This window comes from Canis aureus, chromosome 22 (genome assembly GCF_053574225.1).
Source record: "Canis aureus isolate CA01 chromosome 22, VMU_Caureus_v.1.0, whole genome shotgun sequence".
In the NCBI taxonomy this organism is placed as follows: domain Eukaryota; kingdom Metazoa; phylum Chordata; class Mammalia; order Carnivora; family Canidae; genus Canis; species Canis aureus.
This window is the reverse complement of record NC_135632.1, coordinates 10203264-10225000: the sequence shown is the minus strand read 5'-3', so window position 1 is coordinate 10225000 and position 21737 is coordinate 10203264. Positions and strand designations below refer to the sequence as shown.

The 21737-nt window shown below is 37.2% G+C and overlaps 1 long non-coding RNA gene across 2 annotated transcripts in view; it reads right to left on the bottom strand.

Annotated features, from left to right (window-relative positions):
- LOC144293753 (uncharacterized) overlaps positions 1-21737 on the bottom strand; it is a 325436-nt gene that overhangs the window by 201252 nt on the left and 102447 nt on the right. The gene's annotated exons all lie outside the window — the stretch shown is intronic.

The window sequence follows — 21737 nt, the reverse complement described above, 5'->3', positions numbered from 1 at the left end:
TAGAAACAAGGAAGGAAGTGGGGGGAGGGGAATAAAACAATGTATATCTCTAGGTTATCAGTAAAAACAGAAAACTTTATGTATTTAACAGATTCTAAACAACCTACCGTGATAGTTTGTTATCTAGTAAAGTTTTCCTTGAGTAGGAATTTTTGGGTCTCAAAATCAAAAGGAGTAAAGACACTTTTCTACTTCCATGGACAGGTGATTTCCTTTACTTTTCTCTTTAGCATATGAATTTCCTTCTAATTGTTGGTTGTCAGCACAACAACTAATTAAAAACATGTTCTTCTACCATAATCTTTTTGATGCAAATGCAGTTCAGAATATTATCAAAAAGCCAGAAATGACAGAGCCAGTTGCCTTGGTCAAAGGTAGCATTTTATATTTCCTGCTGGCAGATGCACTTGCCAGGAAATGTCTAATGTAATAAATTTAGACTATTTAACCAGCATGGTGGATTTGTCCATTTTTGCTGTGAAGCATCAACACTGGCACTTAACCCACGTAGAAACAGACACATGACTAAACTTATAATGAAAGATCCCCAAATCATTAATGGTTGTCAAATAAGATGTTTCATTGGCTCACTGCAAGAACATACATACATGCATATGTATCATATTGCTGATGGAATCAATATCACCATATGATGAAAAGTCATCTGAGTTCTTTGATTTCTGAAAAAAGGAAAAAGTAATCCTAGTATAGTTTGCTTCTTCTGCTAAATATGTTTCAGAAAGTTAAATAATGCACAAAATATACAGGAATCAGCCAAATGCTGCCTAACCCTATCAAACACAGGTCAGCGCCATCGTAGCAGCCGACTGAAATTTCCTCCAGTAGAGCTGGTGAACGCTCTGGACACACAGAAAGCCTAGAATTGAGACAGAATTACACTGGCATTGTATAAATAATCTAACTGTGACCTATGGGGTTAAAACCTATAATTGGAGTGATACTTCAAAGCAATGACTACTTTTTCAATGCTATTTTGTGCAGCCAGATAGGAAGATGACTTGTTGGGATTTTATTGGCCAGGAACAGTATTGCAAAAGTGATATTTTCAACAGCTGCTGGTGCATTTGTGCTCTGACAAATTAGAGGCTAAATCAAAGCATTAAAGAACATCAAAGGCTTAATTTAATGCCAAAACAAGTACTCCAACTGGATCTATTTTACAGTGAATTAATAATGCAGATTTATACAGAATATAGATGATTTAAGGTTTGGAAGATAATTTTTGGCTTTCAAAATGTAAAACCCATAGAATGCCATTTTTTAGCCATGCAAAAAAAAAAATAAAGCAAAATATTTTGGTATACTGTGTAAATTCTAGGAATTCACTGAGCGATTGACTAATTGAAATGCATATTGATTACCAAAACTAAGGATATTGGCCATGAATGTAGTGGCAATATAGACACAGATGAGCCACTGAGTTCAGCTACAATTTCTTAGGGGATACACGATAATTGATCTAAATGCCAAAAGTATTTCTTGTCAAGTATTTTGATATAAGAAAAATATGCATAGGTGTACCTACACACTACTTAGGCTATGTTGAGGACTTAGGCATATTTAGTAGGCTTGCCTAACTATTTACTTACCTAAAATTCTTCTCAAAGATGAAAAATATCTCATGAAACATTTAGTAGAAATTGAACACGCAGATAAAATAGCAATTTTACAAATGCTGCTTAGTGTTGATACGAACAAAGACAATTCTAAAATTAAGGATGGTCATTTTTTTTTTTTAACTCTTTTGAAATGTTCACAAAGTTGTCCTTATTTCCTGGGTTGGAACTTAACTGAAGTTCTACAATTCATATTAGGGCACTTGGAAAATCATCCAGAGGTGTCTGACCACATTTACCTTATTTCTTTTCACTGAACTCTAAATATTATCTTTGTCCAGGACCGCCCTTGGAATATCTCCAAGCATTATCCCAATATACACAAGTTACAAAAATAAACAAGTTTTTCCAGAAAATATTTCTATATATTATAAACCTGCCATAGGATCCTTTGGAGATGCCAAGAACACATTTCAAATTATTTCATATGTTAGCATATTTATTCATACATGCAATCAATATTTAATAGTGTACTGTTTCATCTGATATTTTTTTAAAAATCTAAGATTATGCTTATTTAAAACTCGACTTTAAAAAAATCATGTTGATCACTAAATATATCACCTAAATTAATTTCTTTCTTTCACCAACCGAGGCAAGGCGTGGGGAGTAATTAGTGTCCATTTTTCCTTCAGGAAGAGACCAAATTCTACCAACACAGTCTGGTGAAAAGTACACACAATATCTGAGCTCTGATGTAAGCAGAATGCCCAGTTTGGAAATAGTGAATTTGTATCTATTATGTATTACAATAAGTCCCCCTTCCTCATTAATTTTACTGAAGTCTCCAGATGGGAAACAAAATATTAATTTTGTTCAGCCTTAGGCATTGTTGACTGTTAAGGTACTCACTAAATCACTGATCTTATTCACATTAATATTAGATTTCTGCTATAAAAATTTAGGACCCTTGGGTATAGGGTTCAGTTTGTCATAAGTATAATTAATTGTTTTTAAAAATGATTAATTTGTCAAAATAGAAAAAATATATATATTGGGCAGATGAGGCTCCTGAGCAAGCTAGCCTACCTTAAAGTCATGGTAATACTCATGAAATTATGCAAATTAATTGACTCTTTCAATGTTGCATAAAATGCTACTTCTAGTACAGTGCATGGAACATTAGGCTGTTCATCCAGCAAAAAAAAAAAAAAAGGGGGGGGGGTTGCATTTCAGAGGCTGGAATCTTACAAGCAAGGCCTTATGGTTGCGGATACTCACAACTACAATCTATTTTTCTACAAAGCAATTGGCTTTCAACCATTGCACAAAAAACTTGTGCTGTTTATTACAAATTTTTCCCCAAGCAACTGTAAAGAAAAAGCCAGCTATGTCTTGTGGGTTCCCCCCCTCTTAATACAAAGAAAGAGATTTTCACTGTTCAATCATCCTAAAGGAAAATAATATTTATTCTAAAATTATTTAGTAATATGGGTTTTTACTGAGAAAGGCCCACTTAAGAGCCCCCAAAACACAATACAGTATATAAAAATCTGATTAAATTAAGTCAAGTTCATTTACTTACTAACAGTAAAAATCAGAGACAATAGCAAAAAAAAAAAGGCAATGTTCTCTAGACAATTATTCTATCCAAAAGTAAAATTATGTCAACCTTCAAAGACTGGATAAGAATAGCAAACTTAGGAGGTCATATTACTGAATTTTGTGATATCATAAATGCATTCTTATTTTAAACCACCTCTCAAATAAGTGGTATAATTCAGAAATATTCAATAATTAAATCTTAAAAATTAACAAAATTGCCCTATGGCATGATCATAACTACTCTAAGAAAATAACAGAATTTCCCATAAGAGATCTAAGGCCACACTGCAGGGTTTCTACCAAAGAAAGATGGTATTTTCTGCTTTGCAGCCATGCTCCCTCATTAGACAAACTAACAGTCATGTAATCAATTATTAGAGTTTAAGGCAACAACTCCAGCCTTAGTCTAACAGACATGTATTAATTTTCAACTCTCTGCCGTTCATATTACATTAATAAACATATTACATTAATAAACCACTATTGCTACAATGAAATCTGTCCCTCAGAATTCTACTGCTTTGGTTTCTCTTTCTTTTTAGTTTAAAACTAGTTTAAACTAGTTTAAAACTCACCACTTGATTACAAAATTAGAATAATTGATTTTTAGATTATGACCACTCTATCTCAATCCACCTATAGTAAATGGATTTACTAAGACTCTGATAATGTGTCTGCAGCCCATCATGTAGGGCTTGTGTTTAATAAGAAAATCAAGACAATAGGTATTTCCAATAGCATCTAATTACTGAAAAAATGTAAACCTAGTTTAAAGGCTCTCCAAAGCATGGACAAGAGTTTTCACTCTTGTCTAAATATTCACTAAATATTTTTAAACCGTGGATTTTAAAACTTGCCCTAAACTAATACATTTCTTAGGGAGATTTGGTATTCCATGGTATCATGATAATTATCATTACTGAAATCCATTTTGAATATGTATTATTCAGGGAGTTTCTCGCCCCGCTCACAGTAAGGCTGTGGTTTCATCAGTGTCTAAACAACTCTAACAAGTAGATGCTTAAATTAAAAATGGTCAAAGATTCCCCAAACTACACGTCTACCTTATACAAAGAGAAATCAATACATTGAAAATACAGCGTGTGTTATAATTTTCCCTTTTCCTATATTTATATACAGAGCTTTTTAAGATTTCTTTCTGAACTAGAAAATCAGGACAACATAAACATGCAAACACATTCATCTCCCAAAAATACTATGATAGGAAGTAATCACCTAATGATCCAAAACTCTGCTCAATGAGTATACCAGTTAGTGAAAATCAGAAAATTAAAGGAAGCGTGCTTATTTAAATTAATTGTGGCTTATTGATGTAATTACCCATTTCTGTTATCCAAGTATATTTTAATTCATGCACATTTATAACCTTACAGCCTGTGCATCTTTCCACATGGTCAAACAATTTGGATATACTAATGTGCTGTGTAGAATCTTAGATGACACCAATATTTGTGGGTCAATTATTCTTTTCTGATACATTTGCTAAAACCAATATCAACTGAGTTACCACATTTGGTTTTAAAACCTAATTTCCAGGCTTTCGTATTGCCCGAAGTGACTTCAGACCAGGCTAGGAGCCTCAAGCTTATTGGCCCAACTTGAGACAGACCCTGAGCAAGAGCTGCTACAGCCACTTTCACTGCTGTGTGGAGTTCATCATTTGAATTCCAGTTTTGATGTGTAGTGGAAAAATGGCCCAAGCTAATATATGCAAACAGGTGGCACACTTACCAATGTCCAAGTATTACACTCCTCATCCCTTAGATGAGCCTTAATGAGCTTCTCTGCTCATTAGGAGTCCTCACGTTGGACCATCCTAAACTCTCATTAAGAATCCACTTTTTACCTGTATGCAGAGGACTGCTAACACTATGTACCAAGATGTTCACAAAATGTCATGATTTCTCACATATGCCATTTCCTCTGGTAATTTCTTCCTACACTTGTCTCTAAACCAGGAGCAGCAAAATTGAAAATGAAGCAGGTATAAACCCAATATATCTTATATATACTTGGAGGATTTCAGGTATTTATGGACAATTCATTGGGAACAGGCTGTTTAGATGAGTGAAATCAGAAAAGATCACACGGTACCATACATGAAACTTGAGGTTGCAAGACATTTTCACATTTGTTCATTTAAACAAAAACAATGTCAACACACGTGACAACAGTTGTCAACAGCTACCTTTTACTGAGTGCCTGCCATGTGCTCGCACTGTGATCTGGTCTAGATTCGTCATTGCACTTAAATGATCCTGTGGAGGTGGAGAGCTCAGCCCACATCTTTAAGATGAGGAAACCAAGGCATAGAGAGATTAATTAACTTGCTTACGGGTCTCAGCCACACGGCTAGAATTTGATACTCCAGAACTCTCTGCCTCCAACGTTTACTAACTCCTTGGTCATTTATACCAAGAAACCCTCCTGGCCACTATTCCCCACACTCAAATCAGCAATGGGATTCTATCCGTAGGTGTGATTGTAGCTCTTCAGCTGACTTCATGTTCATTGAAGGCAAGAACCTGCTTTCCTTGCACACTGTCACTACCACAGCATGTGACAAAGTACTCAAACTGTTACACTGAAAGGAATCTAGAACAGGCCAGAATCAAATAGTAATTGTTGTCACCCCCAACATTCATTCTCCACAGTCCAAAAAATATAACCCAAAACGCTAATTTTATGTGAGAACAGGTGGCCCATTGAGCAACCTAATAGTCATTGCCATTTTCATCATGTAGTATTCACGAGTCACCAGAAATGAAGTCTTCCCACTCCTGGAGAATCCCAGAGACTGAGACCATAATATAGGTTTACCGAAACTAAAATTGTTGACAGCTCCACTTCTGTAAGGGTCTTCAAGAAAGGACAGTAGGAATGAGTCCCTTTATGCCTCCGCCCTGGAAGCTCTCAGCCAGAGGCCCAGGTTTGTCTCAGAAGCAGCAACGTGTTATGGATTAACAATTCACATTAAAAAAAAAAAAAAAAAGGCTGAAGCAACACATACTCAAAAACTTCATTTGCATTACAAATAGGTAACCTGCCATGGTATTTTGCTACCCCACTGACATGTTGCCAGGGAACAACAGAAAAATAAAAACCAGTGTGTCTCCTCACAGGTGAGGAGCAGAACTTGAATAAAATGAAGCTGCTATTCAATCTGTTATTCAGCTCACCACATAAACACACCCCCACTCTCCTTCCCAGCCAAGAAAAGCAAGATGACAGGGGCAGCCACCCCTGCCTCCTGAGGTCCCCAGCGTGGAGGGACCCTACGGTTCTGCACATGCCGAAGGGGATGTTGAGAAAACAAAGAAAAGGAGGTAGCGGAATGGAGAAGAGACACTATGGTTCTCATCCAGGGAAAAGCCACTTCAAATCTGAGAACTAGCAGCCCTCCAAAATAAAAGAGCGATAATTGGTTGCAGCAACTGCCAACAGTAGACTCAGCTAGGCCAAGAGACTGTTACGCAGTGCCAGTGCAAACTCATTAAGGAAACTCATCCCACAAATATTTATGAAGTGTGCCATAATCTGGTTGGGGGTTGTTTTTTTTTTAAGTCCACTTAGAAAGCTCTTTACAGTTTGTATTAGTTTTTAGTTTAATTTCTGCACCTATTTGTCTTGTAAGGCAGTCATAACCTCTGGCTGATGGTCTCTGAGAGAGCAGTGACTTGCCCATGCTTACTCACCTGAGAAGTAGGAGACTCAAAAAATCCAAAATTTACAGTCAAACATATCCAACCCATGAGCCCTCCTGTTGTCTGCTCCTTGCCTACGTGGCACGCCAGCATTTGAAGTAATTCCTGTGGCACCACGTAGAGGTGCAAGAGGAGAGAGAGAAGCAGGCTCCCCGCTGAGCAGGGAGCCCCACATGGGACACGATCCTGGGACCCTGGGGCCACGACCTGAGTGGAAGGCAGATGCTCAGCCAATTGAGCCACCCATGCACCCAGAGGATTGTTTTTGAAGGCAAAGATAAGTACAGTGCTAGGAAATGTCTACAGGAGATGCTCTACATGAGCATTCAGCCATCGACACTTCACAGCACCCACCAATTCCTCTTCATCCAGAAGCCAACGAATCAAAAGTCAGAGGAGGCTTATGTCTCACTGAGAATCTTAGTTTTTCTCCCTACTTCTTACTCAACTAGGAAGTACTTCCCTACATAGGCCAGCAACATTGGCATCGCCTGGGAGCTTGTTAGAAATGCAGACTCAGCCTTCCAGACTTCCTGAATCAATCAGCTTCTTCCAAATCTCCAGGTATAGGTAATTTGAGGCACACCACGGGTCAAAAAGCAGTGCTTCCTCACCAAGGGCCGTTAGAGACAAAGTACCTTTGGCTGTAGAAAGAGGCTTATGCAAGTGATAGTTATCAGAGGGGTAACCCTAGGTAAGAGAAAGGCACAAAAGGAGGCAATGCAAGGAATAATGCTTGTTTGGTTCTAATTAAATCACTGGGATATTGTACTTGCTTTATGAGCCAGAAAAATGGCCATCTTGGATCTGAAATGTCATCCTATTGCAATGACTACTAGCTGTATTGGCAGGTTATAATATTCCTAAGCTGTCTGCAAAATCCCTGGATGATGCCTCATTATGGCTTGTATTGAGGAGAGACCAAGACTTCTTTAGGTTCTAGAATCAGATGGAATGCCAGAATGGAGTACCTCACAATCCGATAATGACCATATGGTTGGTGATTTGCCCAACCAAAGCACATTCTGAGACCTGCAGACACATGTAATTTCATCTTTATACAAAACCTTTATTACAATAAGAAATAAAAATATCATTAAATGGGTGGATTTGAGTGAAGACTAACAGAAATGAACTGACTCCAAGTTCCTTAAATGAAAACTCACAAGGGATACTTGGGTGGCTCAGTCAGTTGAGTGTTCAACTTTTGGTTTCGGCTCAGGTCATGATCTCATGGGTCTTGAGATCAAGCCCCAAGTGGGGATCCTTGCTCAGTGGGGAATCTGCTTGAAAATTCTCTCCCTCTGCTTCTTCCCCCACATGCATGCATTCTCTCTGTCTCTCTCAAATAAACTTTTAAAAAAGAAAATACTCACTAGACCAGAGACTACACTGAAAAGGGATACTACCAACTAAGATATAACTTATACCTTAAAACTGGAATTTAGAAAAGCAGATCTAATGATAAAGTCTGACTTTCTTGCTACATAAACTCTGACTTTGTTGTGTGTTTTGGCTTTTGGTGACACCAATTTCACACATTAGGTACCATATTGTTTTCATAATTAATTTCTTAGGAAAGACAAATTATATCTAACTTATATCTGCGATTTAAAGTTACTGTAAATTATACCCAACACACCTTTTCCTGGATCCGGTACACATTTTCTACAGCTGAATTTGTTTTGGCTAGATGCAGATGCAGCAAAAACATCTTTCAATGGTAAGCAGTGACTTTTCTACTGGCAGTTTGTAAACTCCAAATTGTCAGCAAATGGAAAAAGGGGAAATCCTTTTATGAGCAAATTAATTGCCACATAGGTTTGGATAATACCAAGGATAGATTGCATTCTCTGAATTGGAACTCTCTGGATTCCTACATATGTATACATATAGTTCAGGCAGTTATTACCTGTAGCAAAAGGTGTGATGGTTATGGCCTGTCTGCAGCATTTGTACAAGTTTCTCCCATAATAAAATACACCAGAAAGAAATGTGACAGAAAAGGAATAGGGAAGTAAAAAGGGTATTTTTTTTCAGTACCTGAACTTTAAAAAGACTAAATAGAATTCATGCCAAGCCCCAATTATTTAGGTGATACTTTCCACAATGCTCTTTGAAAAGTGTCAATTCCTTACAAGAAAAAGAATGTAATTAATACCTTGAATATGCATGTATCTAAACATAAAACGAATAGCTAATACTTTAAGATTATATTTATTTATTTATTCATGAGAGACACAGGCCGAGGGAGAAGCAGGCTCCACGCAGGGAGCCCGATGCGGGACTCGATCCCCGGACTCCAGGATCATGCCCTGAGCTGAAGGCAGGCACTCAACCGCTGAGCCACCCAGGTGTCCCCGAATAGCTAATAGTGTTTAAAAATACCAAGCACTGTCCTAAAAGCTGTATAAATATTAGCTTCCTTAATACAAGAATTCTCTGAGGTAAGTCATATTTTTATCAGCCCCTTTTATAGATGGAGAAACAGAAGTACAGTCACGTTACCCAATGAGCCCAAGGCCACCAAGTCATAAAGAGCCAAAACGTGAGCCAAGAAAGTCTGGCTTCAGAGCCTATGCTCTTCTTTTCTTCCCTTTTTTTTTCTCTTTCTCTTTTCTTTCCTTCTTTCTCTCCTCTCTTTTTCTCTTTTTCCCAATACAATTTGCTTTTGGCCACTCTGCACTGAGCAAAATGACTAGAAGGAAAACCTCACCTCAAAAGAAAGAATCAGAAACAGTCCTCTCTCCCACAGAGTTACAAAATCTGGATTACAATTCAATGTCAGAAAGCCAATTCAGAAGCACTATTATACAGCTACTGGTGGCTCTAGAAAAAAGTATAAAGGACTCAAGAGACTTCATGACTGCAGAATTTAGAGCTAATCAGGCAGAAATTAAAAATCAATTGAATGAGATGCAATCCAAACTAGAAGTCCTAACGACGAGGGTTAACGAGGTGGAAGAACGAGTGAGTGACATAGAAGACAAGTTGATAGCAAAGAGGGAAACTGAGGAAAAAAGAGACAAACAATTAAAAGACCATGAAGATAGATTAAGGGAAATAAACGACAGCCTGAGGAAGAAAAACCTACGTTTAATTGGGGTTCCCGAGGGCGCCGAAAGGGCCAGAGGGCCAGAATATGTATTTGAACAAATTCTAGCTGAAAACTTTCCTAATCTGGGAAGGGAAACAGGCATTCAGATCCAGGAAATAGAGAGATCCCCCCCTAAAATCAATAAAAACCGTTCAACACCTCGACATTTAATTGTGAAGCTTGCAAATTCCAAAGATAAGGAGAAGATCCTTAAAGCAGCAAGAGACAAGAAATCCCTGACTTTTATGGGGAGGAGTATTAGGGTAACAGCAGACCTCTCCACAGAGACCTGGCAGGCCAGAAAGGGCTGGCAGGATATATTCAGGGTCCTAAAGGAGAAGAACATGCAACCAAGAATACTTTATCCAGCAAGGCTCTCATTCAAAATGGAAGGAGAGATAAAGAGCTTCCAAGACAGGCAGAGCCTATGCTCTTAAGTACAACACTTAACGGCATCTCTCTTTTGTGTGCAAAATATTTGAATAATCATTTCTTTTGCCAGGCATTTTATTTCTAATGTATGTAGATAAAGATTACATTTTCATAATGAAGTTTTCTAAGAGGAATGTGTTACTGTTCCAAATACACAGCAATTTAACTTGCTCTAGAATTCAGAATCTGTGAGGCAATTTTATATCAAAGATCTTTAAAGGTACCTAAGTAGATCACATTGTGTTAGTGTTTCCCAAACTTGCCTGATCATTAGAATCACCTGGATAGCTTGGGCCTTTGGGTCCCATCCCGGACCTAGTAAATCCTGGAAAGGTGTCTATAAAGCAGTGCCTCCAAGTGATTCTTAGGATTGAGAAAGGCTGGGAAACACTGGTCATTTAATCAGTTTTCGCTTAAACCCTCTTTATATGATCAACTCCTGAGTCTCTGAGTGTCTGTACAAGCTTTGGTGGAGGAGTGGTTTCTGGAACTCTGGTGGCTGGTGGGGAGAAGTGAGCCTGCTAAAGATTTTGACTTGTGTTTTGGCTTCAAATGGCCAAATCAACTGAACCTCTGGAGTTCTACACTACCCCAAATAACAAAAGTTGAGTATTTTCTCCAACGTAAAAGTAATGATTTCAAAAACTAACAATTTTATTTATTTGCTTCTGTTTTCATGCTACTAAATTTCAAATACCTTTTTTTACAATCAACTGATTTCATATATTTTTAACATAGTTGCTGCTATTTAACAGCAACATTAAAATTTTTCCATTTTAAATTATGTTAAGAAACATACAGCAAAATTTATCATCTTTAAAAAATTGAGGTATAATTGACATATAGTTTCAGGTATACAAGTAGTTTTACTAATAGTTCATGATGATAAAGATATTTTTTAAATAAGCAATCCTTTTAAAAAGTCCTTTTAAATTAGTGTTCTTTCCAAATTAACAGGTCAGGATTTTCTTTTTTAACCATTTCCCCTTGTATCCATTCTTTAATCCTGTAAAATTCTTGGTACCTTACCCCTAGAGTCCCAAATATCATATGCTTTCACTTTTAAATAAAATTGGTATTTCCGTGGGAAAATACTGAAATTTTTTAAAAGAATTTTTTAACCCATCCAGAATTACTACTGCATTCAAAGCATTTCAAACCTATATGTATTTCATACCTATAAAATTCCAGTATACTGTTATGGCTATAAACACTGTTATTATATGTGTGTGTGTGTGTGTGTGTGTGTGTGTGTGTTTTAAACTCAGAATCTATTTTTTAAAATCCTACGAATGTGATTTAAGGGAGGGAGATAATTAAATGTGAATCTAATTATGCCATTTTCCATGCTAGGTTTTTCACTTATTTGGATTATATAGGAAATGATATTATAAACCTATTCAATGATTATCAGAGTGACACCAACACGGGTGCCTCATCTAGATATAAATTTGTTTTTCCTTCATAACGAAGCACCTGGAAAGAAAAGATTTTATAAATCAAGCTCTCCCATGTGCATAAACAAAATGCATGGTCCATTATCATTTTGTCTGATTTAATAACTTCAGAGCAGAGGGCTTTGGGCACCTCGGAGAGAGAACAGATCACTCATTTTTTACCTGCACAGAAGGAGAGAAAACTTGATTTTGAGATATGACACCCAGAAAAGATGTTAGTACTCCATTTAAAACAGAAAGCCATCTTTGTCCCTCTGTTTTATGAAATTTAAATGTACTGGGTTGTAGAACTATATATATTGCATCTCCCTTCTGTGAGACCCACCAGGGCACCCATGAAAAGAAGATGTATCTCGGTAGGGTTTTCCTTGTAAAATATTTAAATGAAAAATTGAGCACTTTAAGGCTTTCACAATCATTCTTTTTCATCATGCAATAAAATATTCATACAATGCAAAAACGCTGCAGTTCTTACAGCATTTTAATTTAAAAAATAAACAATACAATGGTGATTTCAAAGAATGCCATGCAATAGGATAAAGGAAATACCAAGAGAAGGAAAGGAAATTATATTTTTAATCTCCTAGAATTTAATATTTAACAAAGCAACCCTTCACTTTTATTTCAAACAAAAGCCTTTTTTATTAGAGGAATCAACACAAATTTAGTAGGCACAGCACAGATTATTTACTTGTTTTATAGGTTCTGAGTTTGTAAAATGGCATTATCGCTTTTATTACTCATTGCTTTGGTTGATCACATGACTGAGTCTGCAAACCCAGAAAGACTCCTCCATTAACTTCTAGGAAGTAATTCGGATTACTTATTGAGTTTGGGTGCTGGAACATTTGACTATAAGGAGAGCTGATGATGATAACTCTACTAAAAGCTGAAATAATTACACCACAAAAATATTTTAGAAGCTTCTCAAAGGCAGGTCTTCTATACATAGTTCGTACCTCCTGTTTGGGTGCAGGAAAAAACAATAGACCATAGACGGAGCTCATATGCAAAGGGCGTGTTGTATGTAAATTAAATTTAGCATGTATGTAGGGTATGTCTAAATATAACATATAATGAAATAATATATCCTGAATTTTTTTAATATATCATGAACATTTTTGAAGCACTTTAGAAACAAACATCAGTGCATATTTCAGTCTCCATAGAAGGCTAAGTAACTTGTGGTCAGAGAAATTGGATTATGGGACAATTAAGTTCATAGGTCACTATATAAATCACAGAAGACTTGGCCTTCCATTTCCTTTTTGAAAAAATTATAGGCACTACCTCTGTCGTGTACATCAGCTAAAGGCTATCTGTTGTTTTAACTATGATTAGAAGCCATTTATAATGGTCAGCCCTTTCAAAGGCATAGCATTCTTCAATTTAAATACGCATGTATATGTACATCTCACACACTAGGCATTTAAAGAGAACTATCAGTTATTTAGATGTTTGCATTTTGCTTTTGCAAATAATTTTCCTAGAATATTTATGTATGGATGTGATACTTAATGCTTCATTAGTAAAAAGACACAAACTGGAAGCCCCTGAAACACAGGGCATGAGGTCCCTTCTGATGTTACCCAACTTTGTATTAAAATTAAATGTTAGAACTCTGCAGGAGGTAAGCCACTGGGCATTCAGGGGTTAACCTATGAGTAGGGTCAAGAGGAATTGAAGTCAGCAGGGGTAACCAGATGTTAGAGAACCCCAGGTGGTCACCTCTCAGTTGGTGATCTGCCTTTCTGGCCCCACTTTGTCCCAGTCTGAGAGCTTGAATCATGGTGCTTCCCATTGCCTTCCTGACTCTGACCTCCAGGGTTCCCGACCTCAGTTTGCTCTGGGTAAGCCTGACTTTGACCTGACAATATGATTCTAATGTTCTGCTCTGTTTCTGATCTTGCTTCCTGTTTGCTCTGTCTATAGTATCCCTGGTCTTAATCTCTCTATTTCCACAACCAGATCTCTATCCTTGACCACTCCTTTTTTTTTTTTTTTTTTTGATGCTCTGGCATTTTTATGACTAAGTCTCTATACTAGTCAATTTACCTATTTTTACAAAAGAAAGAATAACCCTAGCCTATCCCTTCACGAATTTCAGATTCTAATGGTATATCAAAGTTTCCAGATTTTTAAAACATATATCAATCATATGATATATATATTCATAATAGGTCATATAGATTTAGGTAGTCACCCCTAATGTTTCCAGGTTTTAAAAATATATATAAATCACAATATGTCACGCAGATGTCGGTAGCCAGCCCTTTATCAATAAATTGAAGATATCATGACTTCAACTTTAAATTTTCTCTATCTATGAAGCCTATAGAATCAACTGTGTATTCTCAAAACATATAGCTTCCTTTTATTTATCTTATGATACCAAACTATAAAATGTGCATGAAAAGACAAAATAGAAATTTTCTTTCTAATAAACAAACAGCTATAATAAAACTTCATCTCATGTGGCATCCTTTTTGAAAATATGATGTGGGATGAAGGTGTCACACTGTGAAATTTTAATTAAAAGATAGATAAAAATCCCAATGCTTGGCAAGAATTATAACTAACCTGACTTTGCATATCAGTTAAGGTTTGTTATCTAATGTAATTGCAGACTAAAAGTTCTTGTTATTTTAATACACATAGTGAAAAAAATGTCCATTTATGGTTCAGTAACTGAATTAGGTAACTGGTTACTATCATCGCTGAAACTGTAATACACTGAGTAAATCAACTACAATCTACAAGAAATCACTCAGCAAGCCCAAGATAAATTTTGCATATTCAGCACTCCAAAGAATAATAATTATGTATATTGATAAACCCCATGTAGGTCCCAAAAACCAATTAACAAACACCGCACATTCCAGCACTTTTTGAGCGATATTCTAGAAATAACTGCAGTTTAAAGGAACGGACAAAATTAAAAGTCCGGACACAATCCATGCTAATTAAAGCCACACAAGTTACTGTACATCCCTTTGACAGATCTTGGTTCAGAAAAATCAAGAGCTCAAAACTGTGCGCCCTGATACTCAAACTGGTCCTCATGCACACCCTGGGAGTCCAACCACAGACGGGTTAACAAGGTAGGAAAAGGCCAAAAAAACCTGGGGTGATTTCAGAACCACTCTGAAGTATATGCTGAGTATTTGTTTACAGGCTAGATAAGGATAGAAATTCTGTGAGAAAATATCTACTCCCCGTTCTGATAAAAATGTTGATGTTTTGAAGCACCCCCCCACCCCCCACCTAAGAAACAAAAGTGGATTCAGTAGACCTCATGCCAGCTCCTGAGTCTGTGAAAACCAAATTGTACCTTCACTTCCCTCAACCCGTTACACTGTCTGAAAGCATAAGCTCCCCTAAATCTTGGTCCGTCTGTTACCTGAAAGTGTCTCCTTTAAAAGAAAGAAATCACCACACTTTACCGGCAACCAAATAGAAGATGTAGTGACATGCCTCCCACAGGAAAGAGGGACCATTATCAGCCAAGGAGAAGAGGTCTAGTGGTTTCTCTCCCTTCAACCTGGCAGACACATGATCTCTTAACCAGAGTGGGTGCTTAATGTATTTGTGTTTTTTAGTATTCTGACTTAATTCTCAAACGCAATGTTTAGATTGCAGTGAGAAGAAACCAAACAGAAGGAAAGGACCAAAAATGCAGTCACAAATCAAAAGATAATCCCCTCCAGAGGGAAATCATTCCGGGTCCTGTGTTCCTTGGCTCTGGCCTGTGTTCCCGGGCTGCCCCGCCAGCCACCTAGAAGTGCCTGTGGAATACTCATGGGGGCGCCCTAACCTTCTCTCCAGTGTAAACAGAGTCCTAGAATCTCAGTCCCCACTGGGCTTGAGGATCTTTTTTTTTTTTTTTAATTGGAGTTCAATTTGCCAACATATAGGATAATACCCAGTGTTCATCCCGCCAAGTGCCCCCCTCAGTGCCCACCACCCAGTCACCCCAACCCCCTGCCCGCCTCCCTTCCACTACCCCTTGTTCGCTTCTCAGAGTTAGGCATCTCCCATGTTTTGTCACCTTCCCTGATATTTTCACTCATTTTCTCTCCTTTCCCCTTTATTCCCTTTCACTAATTCTTATATTCCCCAAATGAATGGGCTTGAGGATCTTGAATGGATCAGGGCTGCAGCTACATTCCACACCTAGAAATGGTCTGGTTGAAAGAGCATCTGAAAGGCCGAGGGAGGGGCTGGAGGTCACAGACAGGAGCTGCTGCAACGTTCACGTGAACAACCATGTTGTGACCCTGGGAAGGTGTGCCACTGTCCTTTGAGGGACCACTTTCTGATTTCCAGGAGCTCTGGGGACCTGTCACAGGCAATGCAGAAGCCTCCCCCCCACCCCACCCCCGCACACCAAACACACACAATCACATTGCTATTATTTTTTCCAGCCTCGAAATCCGTCTAGGAATTAAAGACTATTTCATAGAACAAACACATTAAATTTAGTAAAAGGCCATTGGGGGGCAGGGGGGGAACACTCCAAATTTGGGAAAGAGATTCTGTGTAAAAATATGAAGCCAGTGAAAATCAAAATCGTCCAATTATTTATTTTACATCCTATGTCCTTGAAAACCTCAGGATTTTTATGGATTTTTTTCTTTTTTTTTTATTTGCATTTGTAAGCCAAGAAATACTCCTTAAGTGCCACCCCCACCCCCCCATCACCACCACCACTACCACCTGGGAGAAAATAAAAAACAAAAAACAAAACCATGGACTTGGTACCTATGAAAATTGAGCTCGCCTGGAAAAAAAAAAAAAAAAAAAAAAGCCAAAATCCTGGTGGCTGCTCTGGTGTCTACCTCCAGGGCTGTTTATTTTCATCCAAGCTGCCTCGAAAAAGTAGGCATTTAGAGGCTCCTAACCATTGAGACAAGTAGAGTCTCTTCCTCCTTTCGAAGATCTCCATTTTCCAGTGGGCACTGTGTTTGCAAGGCTGTGGCATCCTTCTCTCTTTTTCAATGACAAAACTCTTCCTCTCCACTGATTTTAATCGGAAGTGAATAGGAGTAAAAATTGCTCTGTTGCTGTAAAACCTAAAGTGGGAAAGCAGGGGGAGGCCGCCTGGGGATGGGGAAACCTGGGCCACCTGGCCTAGCGAGGAGAACCGTGGGCCAACTACGGTGAGCTCTGAACCTGGCAACATCTCTAAGGCTTTCCTTCGCTTCCTTTCTTAAGAGGGAAGAGAGGGAAAAACGCTCATTCTGTACAATGTTTAAGAACCACTTTATTTTTCCTCAGGTCCCCATGGAGAGCTGTTGATACGTTAGCAGAAAAGTGCAAGCCACGAAGCTGGAGTGGCTGTTTGGTGGTGGTGAGGCACGTTTTTAAAGAAACTGTTAATAACTCAGGGTACGTTTTGATCTGAATTCTCAAAGCTGAGGCATATGAATAAGTTCCCAAGTATCTGATCAACAAATGCTCCCTGCTTTTCCCACCTGTTTTTTCATAGAGCTGTAGAGTTTATATTCTACGTGTATTCGCCTCCACAGCTTCAGCTTCATCAGTGATGACTGATCATCACTATTCAAATTTCAGTCCTTCTCTTACTACGTCGTGTAAATGAATTTGAGAAGTGTCACCTCTTCGAAGGATGCTATCTTACTTGTACATAGAGTAACGTAGAGAAAGAGAGTTTTTGAGTGGGACAAAAAGCAGAGATGCCTTTGCCATGAGAAATAAGACAATCGAGGATTGTGTCCTGTGTCACGTAGCCTAAAAACTGCAGGTTAAGCAAATTACCAGGGGGACTCTATTCTTAATTCTGTCCCTTACCTAAGTGAATGATCGAGTCTGAACCTTTCAGGGAGAGCTGCATTTTTTCCCTAAATACCTAGCTACTTAGCAGCCTAAAGGGACCCGTCACATCAGTAACACCTTCTATGCGCTGTCGCGTCCCAGCTGGAACACACTAAACTCGGGGTTCTTTGAAATCTTTAAAGCCAATCATACATAAGACAGATTCTATATTGCAGGGCTGGCTGGCTACACTTCAGCACAAAACAATATTTCAAGCTTTCTGATATACATGTGTCACCTCTTTGTGACAAATAGCTGGTATTAATTAGGCACTAGACTTGGTGAGATTGCTGTTATTAAGTGAGAGAAGATGGGTTGGATTTAATTGTGTGTGACATCAAAGTCAAGTGACTGATATTTCAAGCATCATTTAAAATGTTTGATATTGAAGTCATTGTATTCACATAAAGACTGTCTAAAAATATAAAGGAGACTGATGAGAAAAGAACCGAAGTGCATTTGTACATCTATCTTATGAAGTGTATTTGATGTCATTTTACTGGTATTTTCAGGCCACATTTGTAATATTTATTTGTTTAGCTGCATCAAATTTTTATTTCATAGTGGACTTGAAAGTTCTCAAAATTAACACCAAGCCAAAAGTGGTCTGTTTAAGAGTGGTAACTGTTCTTAAAAAACAAGTTGCCAATTTGTTTAAAATATGTTTTGATGTAAACAGAAGTAAAATAAAAATATTGACCAAATTATCTCAACAAAGCATCATATTATCTATAAAAAGAGCACTGAGAATAACCAAAATAACGAATAAGCATTTGAAATTTTTAAAAAACCAAAACTTCATCGAGAGTTACACAGAGGGCAATTCTGCTGCAATAAATAAATTGGAACACTATCACTTGGGTTATTTAATGATGATCAGCATTTCCCATGTTGTGCTAACATGTAGGAGAGAAACACTGTAAATCAAGATCAATTCAATAAACCCAATTAGCTAAAGTAAGGATGTTCTAACATAAAAATAGTGTAATAGTTTGTTTAATTACGTTCAGAGAAAAGATTAAGATATTTATTTATTTGACAGTTGACATAAAATACATGAGACAATTACATGGAAATCTGCTTAATTGAAATGTAATATGTTATAACAAAATATCCCTTGGGTATTGTTTTAAGAACAGAAATATAATTCACAGTAGCTGAAAGCTAATATGTGTTTCCAATATATCAAGTGCTCTTACAAAAAGCCAAGGAAAGATATCCAAATATAAATATGTTGAGAATTGGGTAAGCAGTGTGAAATCATTGTATTCAAATATTTTTTTTCATTTTTCTTATTGATCTTTTTTAATCATATAGATCTGTTCTTAATGAAAATTTAGTCAAGAACATGCTTAAACCTTCAAACTACACTTTAGTTTTTTGTATTATATACATAATTTCTCCTTTTATTCTCAAAAAATTCTCAAAAGTCATTCTGAATTACTTATGAAAAGAATCATGATGAACCATTAGATTTGCTGACCAATGATCAAAAATATAACTAGGAAAAAGAGTGATTCTTAAAATAAAAGTGCTAAAACTTGATCTTTAAAATTACTTCTATCCTTCCTACATGTTAATGTAATATTTTAAGGCAGTCATGAGCCCTTAATTCTATAGACAAATGGTAAAATGGTAAGATGGATATCTATCAGTTAATTTATGTACAGAAAGTTCAAGAAATAAATAGAGAGAAATCTATAATCTTTGCTTACTTGGGACCTGATTAAATAATTCTAATTTGAAAGCCAGCTTTACTAGACTCATGGACATATCAGGTTTTTTAAATAATTTCAAGCATAAGTCTTCTGAAATTCAGGAGTTTTAAAGAATATTGAGATAAAATTAAGCTATATTTTAAATATTCATTATCAATTTTTATTTGATTTTCTGAATTTATCGCAAAAAAACAGTTCTGCGTTTCGCCTGTGTTTTGTTCTGCATTTCTATCTCTCACATTTAACTTCCAAAAACGCTGATTTCAAAATTATTTCCAACTTAGGCATTGTGGTTACTTCAAATGGTATTTGTAAATTGAGAAGAAGTGTTTAAATGTAAAATATTATCAATATAAAAATCATAAGAATAATGTCCTCTTTATAATGTTAAAATGTCTAGCTTCTCACTCCCCATAAGAATACTTTTGTTAACAGAATGAATCAGGCTCACTTAATAATTATGCTCTGGATCGACCACAGGCAATACTTTGAAGTAAATAACAATTGAAATAACCTTACTTTACATATCACACTATTGTTTACAAAGTATTTTCATTTTATTTTATCTAATGTTATAATAATCCTAACATAGGTGATAACATTTATTTTTCCTTGAACTGTATATGGATTTTTGTTTGTTCCTCTACACTCTACCCTCTTCCCTACTGCATGTCCTTCTTTGTTAGATGAATGATTGATCAAATTATGCAAAGTCTCAAAGAGAAATGATACTTTAACATGGCTCAATTCCAAGCAAACTCATTTTAAACAGGGCCCTCAGAACCTAACCAGGTGCCACCTGACAGCATGACATTTCATTGTGGCAGGTACTTCAAGATTAGGGGACTTTTCTACACTCTTCCTTCCATTGAAACTGTAGATGGACCCCTATTTCCCTTGCATGCAGAGAAGGCCCAGCACCAACATGATTGGGTGCATGTTTGTTTTTTCTCTCCATCTTTTTCAATGTATGTCACTAATTAACCTTATCAATACTGGATTATAGAATATAACTAAGGAAACTATGTTTATAAATTTAATTCACATGTGATCATAAACATATCCCTAGATCTTCCAGACATTCTGTGGATTCATGTTCCTAGTCATAAAGTGAGACAGGTAGATGGGTTTGTCAACCTATCCCTCTGTCATACAAGACAGATGATATAGATAGACAATAGATAGATGATAGATGATAGATAGATAGATAGATAGACAGTTGGACTTCTAAAACAATACATAAGCCTGAGTGTCTAGAAACTAATTATTATTAATTTTTTTTGAGTTAGAAACTAATTAAAGAGTGCTAGTGTGGGGACACCTGGGTGGCTCAGTGGTTGAGCATCTACGTTCAGCTCAGGGTGTGATCCTGGAGTTGAGGATCAAGTTCCGTATTGGGTCCTTGTAGGAAGCCTGCTTCTCCTTCTGCCCGTGTCTCTGCCTCTGTCTCTCTGTCTCATGAATAAATGAATAAAAAAATAAAATAATAAAATAAAATAAAATAAAATAAAATAAAATAAAATAAAATAAAATACCTCTAAAAAAGTGCTAGTGTGGTCATTTTGGGGAACAATGGAAGCCGAGAATTCTTACTCTCAGTCTTTATCTAAGCCTATCATTCCACTATGGCCCAGTCTCTTCCTCCTTCATCTGTAGAAGGCTTATAAACTCTATAGAGATAGGACTCTGTCTTCTTCACCATTGCACACCAGTGCCTAGGACAGAGACAATCCTATAGTAGATTATCAGTCAACACTTAATTTGTTTTATTTCTTTGCAAAAAGCCCTACAGGTGGAAGGTCGGTGGTCTCTTTTCAAAGGGCAACACACATTATTTTTAACAAGAATCAGTTAAAAAGTATCTCAGCCAAGTTGCAGAGAAACAGGAGTTGCTGTAGAAGATAACCCCAGAATTGATTTTCAACCAACAGGTGGCTGGTGTGTAGGAATATAATTTTTTTTTTGGTCAATATATTTAAAAATATGCTACTTGGGAGAAACCTGCTCTTTGAGCCACCTGAGCCTCAACCACTCAGGGCAATGCTAGTTCAGGAGCCACAGGTAGGCACCTAGAGGGCGCTATCATGGTGCTTCTGCCCTCCAGGCCTGCTAGCCAACCAGCTTGGCTCCTGCCTTCCAGTCCCCATCCCAGTGTTTTTGTCTCATTAGAACATATCAAATCAGGGCAGCCTGGGTGGCTCAGCGATTTAGCACCACCTTCAGCCCAGGGTGTGATCCTGGAGACCTGGGATGGAGTCCTGCACTGGGCTCTCTGCATGGAGCCTGCTTCT